The 17,514-nt window shown below is 29.8% G+C and overlaps 1 long non-coding RNA gene across 1 annotated transcript; it reads left to right on the top strand.

The window, feature by feature from the left end:
• Nucleotides 1–12,228: 12,228 nt before the first annotated feature.
• On the top strand, nt 12,229–13,112 carry LOC131606078 (uncharacterized). The gene is made up of 3 exons (XR_009284720.1): nt 12,229–12,614; nt 12,737–12,806; nt 12,979–13,112. It is a non-coding gene; the product is annotated as an uncharacterized LOC131606078 (long non-coding RNA).
• The last annotated feature ends 4,402 nt before the right edge of the window (nt 13,113–17,514 follow it).

Below are 17,514 nucleotides of genomic sequence, written 5' to 3'. Positions count from 1 at the left end.
AAGAGGATGAAACCAAGTTGTGGTACAAGAAACTTGGCCATCTAAATCTTAGAAGCACGAGGAAGAGTATTTCTATCAGTGGTCTACCTAATATAAAGATTGAAGAAGGAAAAATTTGTGGAGACTTTCAGATAGGCAAACAAACCAAGATGTCACACAAGAAGCTACAACATTTTACCACCTCAAAATTCTTGTAGTTAATTCACATGGATCTCATGGAGCCCATGCAGGTAAAAAGTATGGGTAGAAGATGATATGTTTTTGTGTGTATGTGTTGATGACTACTCAAAGTACACCTGGAATGATTTTCTTAAAGAAAAATCGGACACCTTTACCACATTTGAAAGACCGTGTTAGCGTCTTCAACTTGATAAATGAAGTGAGATTGGCAAGATTATTCGCATACGAAGTGACCATGGAAGAGAATTTTAAGACTCCATCTTTTCAAAATATGCTCTTTTGAAGGAATTTCTCATAAGTTCTCTGCATCAATTACCCCATAACAAAATGGAACTCTATTTATAGGCTAGAGGTTGGCACAACAAAGGAAAAATTTTATGGCCAAAATTGATGAGCCAATCGACTGACATAATCCACCATTCTATTGGTTGGCCTAACATTTATCAATTAGAAAGTTTTAAAAGGAAAGAAAAGATATATAAATGTTACCATTAATTAAGATGACATACTAAAAATTTAGGACACATTTCTACACTAACCCAATCGATTAGGTATAACACCAATCAATTGGCCTGTATGAAAAATTGCCCAAAACTTTTTTGACAACTATTGAATCATCTGGCGTGACTTTAAGACATTTTTGGAAATTTTTTCTTGAGAAAAATAGGTTATAAAACTCTTTTTTAGTGTGTGAGTGAGATTAGCTATAAAATTTACAAGAAAGACCTTATGCTTTTATAATTATTATCACACAGACACGTCAAGGCAAGCTTTCACACACTTTAAGACTTATCAGATATTTTAATCTTGTAGACACTTGCTTAAACTTTACTTTGAGATGAGGCTTAGGTTATATTACATTTAGGTGATTGCATCTTTTAATCGCTTGTTATGCTTTAGTTGTTTAGTTGTCATCATAAAAAACATATCCAATTGTTGAGATCTTCCTTAATCACTAAACTTACAAAACATGATTCCGAATTCTCCCCCTTTTTGTTGATGACAACTCATCTCGCAGGGAGGTTGGTAAAAGAAACAACATAGATATATTTTGTGTGATTAAACTCCTCATTAATTAAGTAAAGATCATACTCTACTCCCTTTGAGAGTATACTTCTTCCCCTTTGTCAAAATCAAAAATGCATGTAAAGATACCATGCGATAATTGAAATATGTAAACATATTGGCAAATGAACATTTAGGAAGGAAAAATTTTATTTGATTTAAGGAAGAAAAAAAAGGAAATTGAAATAATAATAAAAATAAGTCATAAAGGCAAACAAGAAACAATTAGCTCATCTCATCATCATCCTCACTTGACACTATTGAATATATGAGGTTTCTTTTCTCCACTTTCTCAATGAGTTTGTTAATATTTGAATGCATTGCCATTTGATTATCACAAATATCATTGATAGTATTTGAAGAGGATGGAGAAAGGTCATTTTTTCTTCGTTGTCTTTCCCTTCTTGGAGGTAGTGGAACAATTTCTCTTCCTTGAATGGTGTATCCCGTTTTGCTCACGATCTCTTTTCCTACCTTTGAATGCATGAATTTTGGTTATTCGTCTTCAAAATCAAGCTAGTGTAAGCCAAAATATTTATGATTGATTCACCATATGGTAGAGCAATGTTCTTCCTTTTATTCTCCAACATGTGATGAAGCATAACATCTATCCAATTGTTCTCAATCTGTTTTTCCAAAAACCAAACTGCATGAACATTTAATTTGGATGGTGCTAAAGTTACTTTTCCTTGGGAACAAACTATGATTCATTGTATACTGAATCATTATACTGTCTGGGCGTACAAGACCGAAATTGAATGGATGTGGGATTCTAGAGGATAGATCAATTTGAAGGGTGTGAGCATAAATGTCAAAATTAAATTCATTACTTTCATAGTCTTTTTTGTCATAGTCTTGTTTGATTAAGGGTAAGTTGCAAGCTTGTGCAAAATCTTCAAGAGATGGAATGATTAAGTGCTTTTTAACTTTGGAGCTAATAACACTGTCTTGATACGTGAGGTTTGCATAGAACATTGTTACTAACTAGTAACAAACCCGTGCGTTCGCACGGGTTCTGGTACGTGACGCGCATTTGTTTCATATATATTTTTTAATAGAAAAATGTCAGGTCACCCGTGAAAAAATAATAATTAAATGTATAATTTATTAAAAATATTTTGATCAGTAACTTCATGTCCCGTTAATAATCAATATTTTGATCAATAAGTTTATGTTTCCATGTACAATTATTATTTTTGTTTAGGTATCGTTATTAAAAATATTTTGATCAATAGTAAATTTTCGTATAAAAAATATTTAGATCAATAATAAATTTTTTCGTATTTATTCATTTCTTTAAAAGCAGTGTATTATTCAAATATGATATTTTTTTATGATATAAAGAGAATAATAATAAAATAATTACAACGATTTACTTATATGATAATCAAAATTTAAATATTTCTCTATCAATTTTTTTAAAATAAGATTTAGTCAAAACAAAAATTTAAATAACAATTAAATGTTACATTTAAGAGAAGATTTATTCATTTATTTAAAAGTCGTGTATTATTCAAATATGATATTTTCTATGATATAAAGAGAATAATAAAAAAATAATTACAATGATTAATTTATATGATAATCAAAATTTAAATATTTCTCTATCAATTTTTTTAAAAGAAGATTTAGTTAAAACAAAAATTTAAATAACAATTAAATGTTACATTTAAGAGAAGATAATCAAAGTTTAACGTGGACACGTTTCTAGACCCATAATTTACTGATTCATTAATAATATTAACTCATAATATTAACTCATTTAGAGTGGAATGTGGCCCAAAACCAAAATGTCTCAATTAAACTTCATAAGTTCTCAATTAAAATGATAACATAAATATAAATGTCAATTAATGAGATTTTTAATTTCAACTTACACAAATATACTCTTCGTCTCTTACACTTTCAATACACCATATTTTCAAGATTATTGTACACATATTTGTAAGTAAATTTAAGATATCATTTTTACTAATTATAAATACCAATGGAATTATATTTCTAAAACAAATTATCATTATTTCGAAATTAAAAATATGAAAATTTACAATATAGATAAAAAAGTTATAATCAAATATTTAAACATTATAAAAATAAATGTTGTATCCAAAAAATAATATTACATTTTTTCATTAAAAATAAAATTATTATATTTTCTTTTAATATTCATGATATATTTTTTAATAGAAAAATGTCTAGTTACCCCTGAAAAAATAATAATTGAATATATAATTACTAAAGAAATATTATGATCAGTAACTTCATGTCCCGTTAGTAATCAATATTTTGATCAATAACTTCATGTTTTCGTGTACAACAATTATTTTTGTTTAGGTATCGTTATCAAAAATATCTGAATCAATATTAAATTTTCCTATATAAAAATATTTAGATCAATAATAATTTTTTTTCGTATTTATTCATTTCTGTAAAAGTAGTGTATTATTCAAATATGATATTTTTTTTATGAGATAAAGAGAATAATAAAAAATTAATTACAATGATTTACTTATATGATAATCAAAAATATTTCTCTATCAGTTTTTTTAAAAGAATATTTAGTCAAATAAAAAATTTAAATAACAATTAAACGTTACATTTAAGACAAGATAATCGAAGTTAAATGTGGATACGTTTCTAGATCCATAATTTATTGATTCATTAATACTATTAACTCATTTATAGTGGAATGTTGCCCAAAACCAAAAAGTCTCAATTAAACTTCATAACTTCTCAATTAAAATGATAACATAAATATAAATATCAATTAATGAGATTTTCATTTTCAACTTACACAAATATACTCTCCGTCTCCTACACTTTCAATATACACCATATTTTCAAGATTATTGTACATATTTGTAAGTAAATTTAAGACACCATTTTACTAATTATAAATACCAATGGAATTGTATTTCTAAAACAAATTATCATTATTTCAAAAGTGAAAATATGAAAATTTATAATATAGATAGAAAAATAATAATCAAATATTTAAACATTATAAAAATAAATATTGTATTGAAAAAATAATATTTCATTTTTCCATTAAAAATAAAATTATTATATTTTCTATTAACATTCATGAAATATAGAATGTAGTTTGTCTTATTAAAAAAATAGAATGTAGTTTGTCTATGGTGTTATGTCCCTTCTTTCTACTGGATTAAAATACTAACGGTCAAAATTTAAAAACAAATGATAATAGTTATAACAATAACAAAATTCTACCAATAATAAATTTATACTAAATAAAATTTAAAATTGGTAAATAATAAAATTTTTAATGCTATTTAAATTTAATTAACATATTTATATACATGATTATACTAAATTATAAATAATTTTTCAGAAAAACTACCTCACACATACTAATATTAATGGTCAACTTGCTAGAGAGGTGAAGTTGTAAAGAAAAGAAATAAACCTGTAAAGAAAACTCTGCATGTATTAGTCTTCTCATAAAGTCAATACTCAACATTGTAGGAGAGAATATTAGTGTAATGATTTTCAGCAAAGTATGGTTATGAAGATGCTTTTGGAAAACAAAGTAGGATCCTGCTAATTGATGCAAATGAATTCAAATTTTTTATTTCAACCCGCCAGAACAACAATTAATCATATTAGCACCTAAATAGGTAATATGTTGTATTTATAATATTATATTGCGACATAAAGTTCAATTAATATCATTTTGTGGTACTTTAAGTCCATAGACAACTCAGCTTTGTCACTAAAAAAATCAATTTGCAAGAAATACTCTTCATTTTATTCTTCATTGTTGATAATACCTGACAACTTTGTTCAATTACATATTTTTTTGAAAACCAAAAACCAATTTAATCAGATTGTATCATCAATATAATATGAGTGACACAGAGCATTTAATATTACAGAACATATATTATGCACAAAGAAATATATGAAAAAGATCCAACATTTTATTTTTCAAAATACTTCAAATAAATAAATATATATATGTATCAATAAATGTATCAATGAATAAAATACCTTGCAATATGCTTTTTCATCTCCAAATCTGCAGTAAATAAAAAAAAAATTAGTTTCAACAAAATATCAGCCCACTTAAAATTAATCTTAGTCTGGCCAAGTAGAAATGCTTCAAGATTTAGAGATATATCAAATATCAAAGAACAACATTAAAAATTCAACAAATCAATCACAGTACTCAGAAAATTATCATAACTCAAAATTACTTAACCACAAATTATCCCTTTTCATTATCAACACCAACAAAATGAAAACCCTACCTTTCCCAATTATTTTATTTCTCTCGTAATCATACATTTCTATTTTACCTACGAATTATTTGTTGTTGCTGATGACGAAGAAAGTTAGAAACCCATAGATTAAACCTAAAGAGCCTGGAAAAATAAGAGTGAAGTTAAAAACCAAATTGATCTTGTTAGATATCACAAATCGAAAAAACATCACTAATATTTTCGCATATCTAAAAAAATTAATGTAAATAGAATAAAAAGGGAAGAGAGAAAAATAACATATTTGAAGCATAAATGGAAGAGAGAAGAAAGAAGAAGAGAGAGGGCAGCGAAAGAAGAAATGAAGAGATTGAAAGAGGTAAAGGAAGAGAGAAGAAAGAATAAGAGGAAGAGAGAGAAATTGATTTTGAATTTGGGGAAGGTAGATTTGTGTTGAATATGCAAGCCAAGGAAGATTTGTGTTTCTGTCAAAATCTTTGGATCGGAAAGGTTGACAAGGTTGAGTATGTGGTTAGATAATCTTGCACTGGGAAGGTAATAAAAATAATTAATATTATGGCATCAGTTTCAAAAAGAAGTATAGAAAGCAAACCAAAATAATGAATAAGTTGATACGTTGTGTAACAATTGAAAGAAATGCAATGGGGGCATCCACGTGGTAGCATGTATGAGCACCAGGGCAACTTAGTCTTTTTCAGAGCATATAATTTTCTTATATGATAGATTCGGGGTACCTCTCTTGAAATTTTTCAAAGACGAAGTTTCTTATTCCGACAAAGTTGAAAGCTTTCATAAAGGAGCAATCATTGAAGAGTTATTCATCCAAATAGTGTGAGACGTGCAATTCTTTATCAACATATATTTCCTAACATGATAAAAATCCGGTAAAAACTAAATTTAAAAAAGAAAAAGCATACTTGTTTGTAAATTTCCGGATAAATCCACCAAAACTTCAAAATGATACAATATTTTTTGAAAAATATGAAAATGTTTAATTTTAATTTTATGATTTTACTCTTTTCTGGTTAAAAAAAAATACTTTGTTTAAATTGTCCATAGTGTAGAGGTGTCAAGTATAAAACAAGGGGGTGCAAGATACAATCCTCCAATTTGAACTATGCATGCATAATGTAAATGAGGCTAATGGGCCATTTTCAACAAACTTATCAATTTGAGCTACTTCTAGAAATGTATTATCTCCACATGCTTTCAGGCAATGATATTAAATAAATGCAAAAATCAACTAATTAACCATATCACATGGTTCTTATAAATGCTTTTAAAATAATAAACTAGTGGCAACAATGTGACATATACTCATTTCTTAAAATAAGTTTATAGTACTTTACTTGCAAAATCAATATAAGAGATCATATATATAAGTTAAATGAGAAAGCTTGTAACAAATATTAGCTTATGTCAAAAACTGTTGATAGAAAATTAAACACATAACAATTCAATAATGTTTTAAAAAACCGAACTTTACATTGAACATGCAAGATTGTAAAACTCCAAAGGACATAAGGGTTGTGCGATAGTTTCAAACATTAAGAAATGGGGTGCATTTTTGAAAATTCAAAAATGTCTCTCAATAAGCCTGCATGAACAAACCAGTAGATCCATAATATCATGCACAACTAGTATGTGTTCCTTCGGCTCCACTTAGACTTGTTAAATCCTTCACTTACCATGGTCACGAATTGTAGAAATCTACATGCCACCCCCTTAGTTATACATGCCACCTCCTAAGGGATACATTTTTACCACTCTACTCCTAAAATACCGGATTTTTTAAACTTTTTGGTTCTGTACCAGACATTTCACAAGGGTATCGGATATTTGGTTGGATTTACCATTTACTGCACCTGATGATCCTTACCGAAAATTTAGAATTTCCGATACTGTATATTTGAAAAATCCTATACTTATCACCCGTTAGTGTTAATACCGAAAATTGAGAATATCCGGTACTGAAAAATATACCGGATATTTCAAATTTCCGGTGTGCCTGCAGTCGATAAAAATACCGGAAATTTACGGATAGTTCAAATTTCCGACAATAGAAAAAATACCAGAAATTTTAAATTTCCGGTAATACTAAAACTTAATTTTTTTTTAAAAATTTGAATAACATAGAATATATATCGGTAAAATAACGAACCGTCTAAATATATAAATAGAATAAATGCATACATATCTGACCAGATTGTAACAACAGCAACACCATGACTTCTTCTAATTGCCCGTGCTCATTCTAGAATCTGATAATCACAAAAACGTACAATTACATATCTGCATCCATTTATAAAAAACAAAAAAAAAAGTATGAAGTGAGTTAAGCATACCGTATCTGTCACAAAGTACTGCGTCAGATCACTGCATGAATCAATAGAAGAAGCTGAAGCTACCGGTTCAGGACCGCAAAGATATAAAACTTCATCTGCCATACCGGAACTTTCAGGTTTTAATGAAATTTCTGGTAAACACCGGAAATTTGGAAATTCCGGTATTGGGTTAAATACAAAAAATTTGTGAAATTTCCGGTATGGGGGGAATGAGTTTCGTAAAAGTATCAGAACTTTTAAATGCTCGATAAATCGCACCGGAAATTTAGAATTTCCGATTAATGGATACCGAAAATTTCGTAAAATCAAATAATTTCCAGTATCGTACCAAAAAAGGTACCGGATATTTGCTAAAGGGTACCGGAAATTTACTTTAAGTAACTAATCTCCCACAGTAAATTTACTTTAACACCTTTAGTAGAGGAAATAACAAAGAGCATTTGTAATTTATTCGTTTTATCTGCAAAATACAGACACACATGTAAAAAGAACTTCAATGACTCCGTCCTCACCAAATACATCTTTTCTTTCTGCACGACTGACCATTATAACAATAGTTCGAGTATCAATAGTTCTCCACCTCTGCAAGGAAGACGACACTTCACCAGGACCGAACCTTTCTTTATAACCAAGTCCCTGTATAGAAACTCTAGATCCTCCATCATCATAACATTCTCAGCAGAGAGAAAATCATACTTGATGTTGTAAGAATCGAGGCTTAAATCATAAATGAGGCCAAGATCAGTATTTAAAATACTTGCTCTTGGAATAATGAGAAGACTCGATCGAGATAGAGTAAAAGGCAAGACGATACTCCAAATTACTGGGCCTCACAGGTATGAAATGCCTCAATAAATCGCCCTAATCGTCAGTGAAGGAGCCGAACCAGAGAAGATTCTAACGAAGCTCAATAAGCTCATGATCCCGAATTCCATTCTAGGAGGTATGTACGATAATCTAAAAACAGATAAGGGAAATGTTTCCAAGACTTGTACTCGATCGGAAATTGGAACACCTTAATGTAAATCCAAGAACCCTGATGAATATGAGAGGGGGAACCTTTAAGTACTTCAATACGACCACCTCAAACTCAGAAAGTGGCAGCCGCCGACTTATTTTGGCAAACAGAAACTCATAAAATGTAGCTGAAAACCCATCAAAGGGGTTGCATATCCTTTTTCTGAGTCCTCAAGAAGGACCGACCAATATAAAGGATAGCCGACCACGATATTGATCGTGTCTATTGTCACCTTAATACTTAAATTAAAACGGGTCCTCACTATCTATACAGCCACCTAATTATATTTGATCGCATGAGCCGACTCCACTAACATAACCCATTTTAGAAATAGCTCATCAACCTTAAAATGCTCGGCAGGTTTAAGTGAGGAGAGTACATTCTGTCAATCCTTGAACTGTAGATGCTCCTTGATGTCAGCATCACTAGAATCTCGCTTGTAGTTTTTCAATAAGCTTGAATATAATCTATAGCACGTTCTCTCCTCAAACTAGCAACCCATATTAATGAAACCGAAAAATCAGGAGAAGTCAAAACTTCTACAACATGAAAAGAATTAGGTATGCAAGCAGCTACATGATCCCTCTCAGCGTCGTCATCAGAGAAAAGAGCGTCAAAAGAAGAATCACTAGAGGAAGCTCCCTCATCCTGAAAGTGAAACGTTTCAATGATGGGAAGACATTAAAAACACCCGCCCCTACAACTTTTGCAACAGACTCAAGGCGTGTCAACTTTTGATCTAAAGTGAACATCATCTTCAGAGGCCGCCCACGACTACTAAGATTTTCCCGGCTGGAGTACTGCCTAACAAGCCTTGGGAGAAACTGTTTTGGACCGACCAAAGGCCCAAAAAGCAAGGGTCCAAACCAACGTCAACCCACTCAAAGTGATCCAAGGTATAAAAGTCATCACACAAGATATTCAAGGTACATTTTTTTATATCCATGTCTACTAAACTCACCTTATATGTTGAACTGACTAGAATTTTCGAGTGTTAATATTGCAGAGTCACCCGACGTCATTGTACCGGAGATCAGCATAACTGATTCATAAATTTTTACTATTATTATACTCCTAATTCTGATTCCAGGATATAAAGTGGTGTTGAAGTTAATTTCCTTTTACTGCACGTCGACATAAGCACATATCAATTCCATAAAAAAAAAACTACTACTACCTCGTTGTTTGCTTTAAAAATCATAGATCTTTTTCTATACAAAGGTAAAGTATTCATATTTAACTATTTTTTGTGTAAAATTAATCAACTTTAAGAGCTTTTTCTACTTGTTCCAATCCATATATCTTCCATTAGATGTCGGAGAGGGAAAAGATATGGCATTTACTGTGTAACAAAACTCTTCAGTGATTTCCTGACACTTAAGATATTACTTTCCTTAAAAAAATAAAATAAAAGTAGTTTTTGAGAAGAGGGGGAGAGTTACCGACTTTGCTCATATAATTTACTATTTTATAAAACAGTTCAATAACACCAAAGATGTATACACTTGATGAAAGTTTGAGTCTAGCATAAAATTAAAAAAGACTAGACCCCTATAACTTCGTGAACTAAGATTCAAATTTTAGTTGGGAAAAATACCTATATTTAATTGTATGGTTTGGATATTTTGTAACACCGGTAGAGAAAACATATGAAGTAAAAAAAAAACATATGCATGAAATTTCTTTTGCGATATAAGAAATTAATATATACTTGCTAAGTCATCCAAGTTGTTAGTTGAACTAAATGAGTCATAGAAATTATGAAAGGAGTAATATTCTTTTTTATATGTTTGATTAAAAATTAAATTTCTTGAAAATAATTACAAAATTAATTTGATTTAATTATTACAAAAAAAAATAGTAACAAATATGTGTAATATGGCTAGAAATTATAGGTAATTACTTAATTTCTTTACTAAGGTTGGATTCTCACCCTTTAAGACTATCTTTGGGAGTTTGGAGGGGAGGAGAGGAGAAGGCTTCCAAAAATGAAATTTTAAAAAAATATAGAAAAATATTTGACATTTTTTGAAAAAATGATTTTGTTTAGAATGATAAAAGAGTCATTATCATTACTAAATTTTTAATTTTTCAGAATACTATAACAACCTAAAAGATATTTGGAAAATTTATGTAAGCCCTTCAAAACCCTCCTTCAATACAATTTTTGAGTTCCCCATTTTATGGGGTTTTTGGTGTTATGAATAAACTCAAACCCTCCAAAACCCTCCTACCCAAAATCTTTTTATCATTTTCACTCAATTCTTCTTATTTTTCAAAGCCCTCCACTCCGTTCCCCTCCAAACTCCCAAACATAGCCTAAATATAACAATAACTATAAGAAAATTATGTGCTAAAACAAGTTCAATAATAAATTTGGCATGTCTCGTTAAAACAGTATGACAAATATCTATCATATAAGAAAGATAGATGTTCTTGAAATACCATTTATATCCATTTTTCAAATTCTCTTCAATTAGGCTGTCCACGTGGACATCCTCTTTTTTCAATTTTTTCCTTTTACTAACTCTACACTCAGATAACCTTTTTATTTTCTTTCCTTTCCCTTACTCAACCTTTTGCTTGCCTTTTCAGTTTTCTTTCCTGTTGCTTTTCTCAATACCATTTGTTACTTTTTTTTTTCATCCTATCCTATCAAGTCTGCAGTTTGCTTTGGTTTTTCAAAAAAAAAAAGTCTGCAGCTGATTGAACCTATCAGCTTTGCTTGCAACCATGGATTTGGTTCAATCGATACAAACCACTTTTCTCTTAAATATCTCTCCTAAAAATATACTAGCATTCAACTCTTTCAAAATCTATCTCATTTCTTTAAACCTGTTAATATTTTTTCTGAGTTGAATTTGTTATAACTTTATTGATTAAAGCTACTATTTTTTCTCTTCTATTTTCTTCTTCAGATCTGTAGAAGATTGTAGATGAGATTTTGAATTTGGAGCTAATAGTAGATCAAAAGTATGTTATCTTATCCTATCAAGTCTGCAGTTTGCTTTGGTTTTTCAAAAAAAAAAAGTCTGCAGCTGATTGAACCTATCAGCTTTGCTTGCAACCATGGATTTGGTTCAATCGATACAAACCACTTTTCTCTTAAATATCTCTCCTAAAAATATACTAGCATTCAACTCTTTCAAAATCTATCTCATTTCTTTAAACCTGTTAATATTTTTTCTGAGTTGAATTTGTTATAACTTTATTGATTAAAGCTACTATTTTTTCTCTTCTATTTTCTTCTTCAGATCTGTAGAAGATTGTAGATGAGATTTTGAATTTGGAGCTAATAGTAGATCAAAAGTATGTTATCTTATCCTATCAAGTCTGCAGTTTGCTTTGGTTTTTCAAAAAAAAAAAGTCTGCAGCTGATTGAACCTATCAGCTTTGCTTGCAACCATGGATTTGGTTCAATCGATACAAACCACTTTTCTCTTAAATATCTCTCCTAAAAATATACTAACATTCAACTCTTTCAAAATCTCTCTCATTTCTTTAAACCTGTTAATATTTTTTCTGTGTTGAATTTGTTATAACTTTATTGATTAAAGCTACTATTTTTTCTCTTCTATTTTCTTCTTCAGATCTGTAGAAGATTGTAGATGAGATTTTGGTTTTGGAGCTAATAGTAGATCAAAGGTATCTTATCTTCAAGTTCAGATGATTTTATGTTTATTTTTATTTTCAGAGCTGTAAAAGTATTATGGACGGAACTTTGTAATCCGGAGAAGTTTGATGAATGAGCCTTTATGAAATTTGGTAAATCTCCATCTTTTATTTGATTTCTTTGTTAATTTCATTTTAGTTTTTTTTAATGTTTCTCATAAGGGTTTCATAATTTGAAGCTCATATTTTCGTTTCTTTTCCATTTTCTTCTCCAGATCTATAAAAGTTTGTGGATGAGATTTTGAATCTAGATCCAATAACAAATCAGAGATATTTATGTTCAAGGTCTGGTGATTTTATGTTTTACTTTCATTTTCAGATATGTACAAATATTTTAGTTTCATGTTATCAAGTAATCAAATTTTTATATTTATTTCTTGCATAATCACACATCTGTTTTTCTCTGCTTTGTTTCTTAATTACAGTGAAATTGATTTTTGTTTCTGAATTTACACAGAATGATCAAAGGGAATATGAACTGATCTAACAAGAAGATGATGCAGGTATATGTATCTCTTTCCTTTTTATTTATTTTTTTTTATATCAATTTTGTGTCTACAAGGAGAATAAATTAATTTTTCATGATTTTATTTTTTTAAGGGAACAGCAGATAAATGCAGGTACCTCCCATACAATTTTATATTCACTTTTTATATTCTCCATTATTTTTATATTTTGGTTGTAAGATTATTGTTGATTCTCTCATTTGCTGATATAATGTATTAAATAAATTGAGGTATATTGATTTTCTTCTATTTTTGGTTAAGATTGCTTAGTGCATCTAATTGATTACTAATTAAATTTATTCTAATTTTTAAGATAATTTCCTTTTTCAGCTTAAAGATCATGTTCTTCATTATCATTTTTTTGGATGCTCTATAATAATTGACAGTAGATATGTATTGTTTACAATAGTACATTGGATGCTTTATACGTATGATCAAGCCTTAATTTTTTGGTACAAGCATATCTACCGCTTGCCTTTGCATGTTGCACTCTGACTGCTCTTTAACCATATTTTTTATCAACCAAAAGAGATAGTCTGATACACATCATGTTGATAGACATATTTTTTATCAAATAGTCAACAAAATCAATATAAATTAACTGTCCACTTGCAACACATCAAATCTTTTTAAAAAAAAATTAAAACTCATCCCGTCAACCTTTTTTGTAATTTACAATTGGTCATAATTGAGAAACCAATAAATAGAGTTAATATCAATTTTAAAAAATTAACATTAAATTAACATTAAATGAAAATAGAAAAAAATAAAACTAAATTAAGAGAAACTAAAATATAAATTTATGTTACTAATATTTGGTGTTGTTTATACCATATAATCATTATTACACTATTAAAAAAAATTATTACTCTTTTCAAAATCTATTGTCTATTTTTTAAAATATCATTCACTTATAGTTACAATTTTCTTAATAATTATTTTATTAAATTCTATAATTGATACTAATGTAAAAACACTCTAGAATTGACAACGGTAAATTCTACAATTTTTACCTTGACTCGTTTTACCTAGGTAAAATCGAAACGTAAAATCATAGAGTTTACCTCATAATAAAATTATATTAAATTTATATAATACGACATATATATACTTATATAATATTCTAAATGCATTAATTATTTAAAATTTTATCTTAATTATAAAGCAAAATATACTATATCATCATAGTAAAGTGTACTATTCACAGACTTGTATCAAACTACACAAATTGTCCATCAAATCATAAAATGTAACATCCAAAAGATTATAAAAAGAACAACAGTTTCACAAGTTTTTCAAGTTCAAAAAAACAAATCTTTTCATCTTCGTCTTCCACTTAATCAAAAGTTTAATCCTTCTACAACATCATCTTCATTAGAACATTCATATTCGACTTGATTAAATCCATCTCCAAATGTTAAAGATTCTTTAATATTATAACCAAGAAGTGAATGTGAATAAAATGAAAAATCCATAAAGAAAATTTTGTGGACCAAAATATAAAATGTGATTTATAAATTTGGACAAAAAAAGTAAAATCAGGTCAAAGAGTAAAATCCAACGATTTTACATGATTTTACACGATTTTACTGATTTCAAAAAGATTTAAATTAGTTAAAATTGTTTTGGAATACGATTTTACCTAAAAAGGTTTTTACCTGCGATTTAACACGAAATGCTGACCTAAAAACGTGAAACCTATAGAGTTTAGGTTTTAAATCGAGATTTTAACAACCTTGTTCTCGAGGATGCTAGATGAATTTGACCAATCGAATCTAATGCCCACATTCAAAAGGTTATAGTTTAATTATTAGGAGCATTAACAATTAAAGAGTAAAATATAGTTAAGGAGCTGAAGAATTATTAGCTAACATTGAACATGTAACTTATTCTTCTAATATAACTTAATTTATCATATTATAATGTTCTATATCAGACTGAAAGGTTATATGTTTAGTGACCATTGGCGAAATAAGTATTTCACAAAATTTATAATAAACTCAGTGTATACATCACAATAGTTGTTTAGAACAATTATTATTAAATAATTTTCTTTAGAACATATCACAACGGTTGTTGGAAGTAACCATTCTGATACTTAGCGCGCTACTTGACTTATAATCACAGTCGTGCGAGTGTGGTGGAATGCATCATATATACAACCATCCATTATCTCATAACGGTTGGTTAGACATTGTGGTATCCCTTCTCCAACCGTTGTGATATCACTTTTACGGTTGGTTAGCCTTTTGTTCGAGTGACCAACCCACTTGTATCAAAACTCCTCCCCACATGGTGGTGGACATGAGGCATGTCCCGTTGAAAAAGTGTCAACGACGATAGTGTATGTGGATGAAAGAGCTTCTACTTGAAGGAGAGCTTAGTGGATAGATTCACACTTAACAGGTGTGAGTTGGAAGTATTGAGAAACGAGTGTGAGGAAGTCCCACATTGATTAGAAAAGTGAAGATTGATCATTTTAAAAGTCAGAGAACCCACACACCTATTAACTTAAGGTTTTGGGTGAATATGTGGTGTGTCTCTCAACTGTTTGAACGAATATGTGGTGTGTCTCTCACAAGATGTATTGTTCATAAAGAAATGTTACAATAAATAAAAATAATTTATCGTATTGATCCCCAAATTGATGACCCATATATAATATCTTTTTCTCTTACATGTTACTCTTGACCTAACTTAATAAATTCAGTTTTGAGAATTAATGAAATATTTTGTTACAACTTTTATAAATTATTCCTCTTGCTCTAACTATAAAATTTAAATCTATAACTTGTGAGTGAAGTATCATATTAATCAATACTTGCCGACCTATATTCAATTATTCCCAAAAATGTATTCAAGTCAAATAAAGATCCTACTATACTTTTCTCTTTTTTCATTTGTTTTTTTGTTCAATTGGTTAATTAAAGGTGAAGTAAAAATCCTATACGTACGTATAATCAACATAAGAATCTATCTTAGAGAAAGATTCAAAGCAACATAAGAATCTACCTTCCAAAAGATTCAAAGCGAATCCCACATTGAAGTACGATCAAATAATACATGTTGGACAATTACGTACCACATATTACACCCCTTTTGATCAAATAATGCATGCATGTTGGCCAATTACGTACCACATACTGCACCATCTTTTGATTCACAACTAGCGAGCAAGAAATAATGTTTGCTTATTGTATCTAAACATATAATTGATGTCCAATGAATGCATTGATAAGACTAAAATAGCTTGATCCGATTAGATTTGCATGCAACTTATAAAAAGGAATTTATGTTGATTTTAATTTGTTTGCTTACCTATGTCAAAATCATTTTGAAAAGTACTGCATGAGCCGCCGATAACTTTCTTTAAATTAATTCATTTGGAAAATCATTTTGAAAAATTAATTCATCACCAATACTATTACTAGACCAAAACCTAAGAGGGTTGACTCAGCAGAAGGGAGCTCAGGTTCTAAGGATTTGCTCCTTTTGGGGTCTCGAGTTTTATGGTGCCTGAGACCAAAAATAAATCTCAAACTTTCAAGGCCTACGCGGAATGAAAGCCCTTCATGTGAATTAGTCGATCTGACTAGTTGGATACCACATATATTAAAAAAAAAACTATTACTAGACCAATGAAATGAATTTCCGTAGTAATAAGACTATGTGAGAATAACCTAATATACATGAGTTTATTGATCTAGTAATGAATTTCCGTATTAATAAGACTATGTGAGAATACTAGCTCAATTGGTAGCAGGAATTGCTATGAATATGTACTTAACCCCTAGGTACATGGTTCGATTCCTGCGGGAGGCAAAAACAATATTTCCTGGGCAGCCGATAAGCGGACCTAGGGGGGATTATTGATTAAGCCGGTAACATGCTCGGTTGGCCGACACGGTTGATGCGTGCAGCGGATATCGGGGTGTTACAACAACCTTCTGAAGTGTTGCTTTCCAACTAATTGTTGTGCCAAACATAGTGAAAACATATCCAGAAATAGATTTTCTGGAATCCATACAACCTGCATAATCAGAGTCGACATATCCTTCGATTACTGCTTTACTATCTTCACCTAAGGCTCCACCATAAATTAAGACTCTATTTAGAGACCCATTTATGTACCTTAAAATCCACTTCAATGCTTGCCAGTGAGCCTTTCCAAGATTCGCCATGTACCTGCTTACAAGACTTACTGCGTATGCTATGTCGGGTCTAGTACAGACCATAGCATACATCAAAGAACCAACTATATTAGCATATGGGATGCTATTCATATAGACTCTTTCCACATCAGTACTGGGACACTGATCAATACTCAGCTTGAATTGAGGGTTTGTTGGAGTCACAACTGGCTTCGAATTCGACATACCAAACTTTTCAAGAATCTTCCGTAGATATGCCTCTTGAGATAGGCATAACTTCGACTTCTTTCTATCTCTTCGAATGTCAATTCCAAGAATCCTGGAAGCAGCTCCCAG

The sequence above is a fragment of the Vicia villosa genome, linkage group LG5, assembly GCF_029867415.1.
Source record: "Vicia villosa cultivar HV-30 ecotype Madison, WI linkage group LG5, Vvil1.0, whole genome shotgun sequence".
Lineage (NCBI taxonomy): Eukaryota > Viridiplantae > Streptophyta > Magnoliopsida > Fabales > Fabaceae > Vicia > Vicia villosa.
Note: the sequence above shows the minus strand (reverse complement) of the source record. Positions and strands in the feature narration are given on the sequence as shown.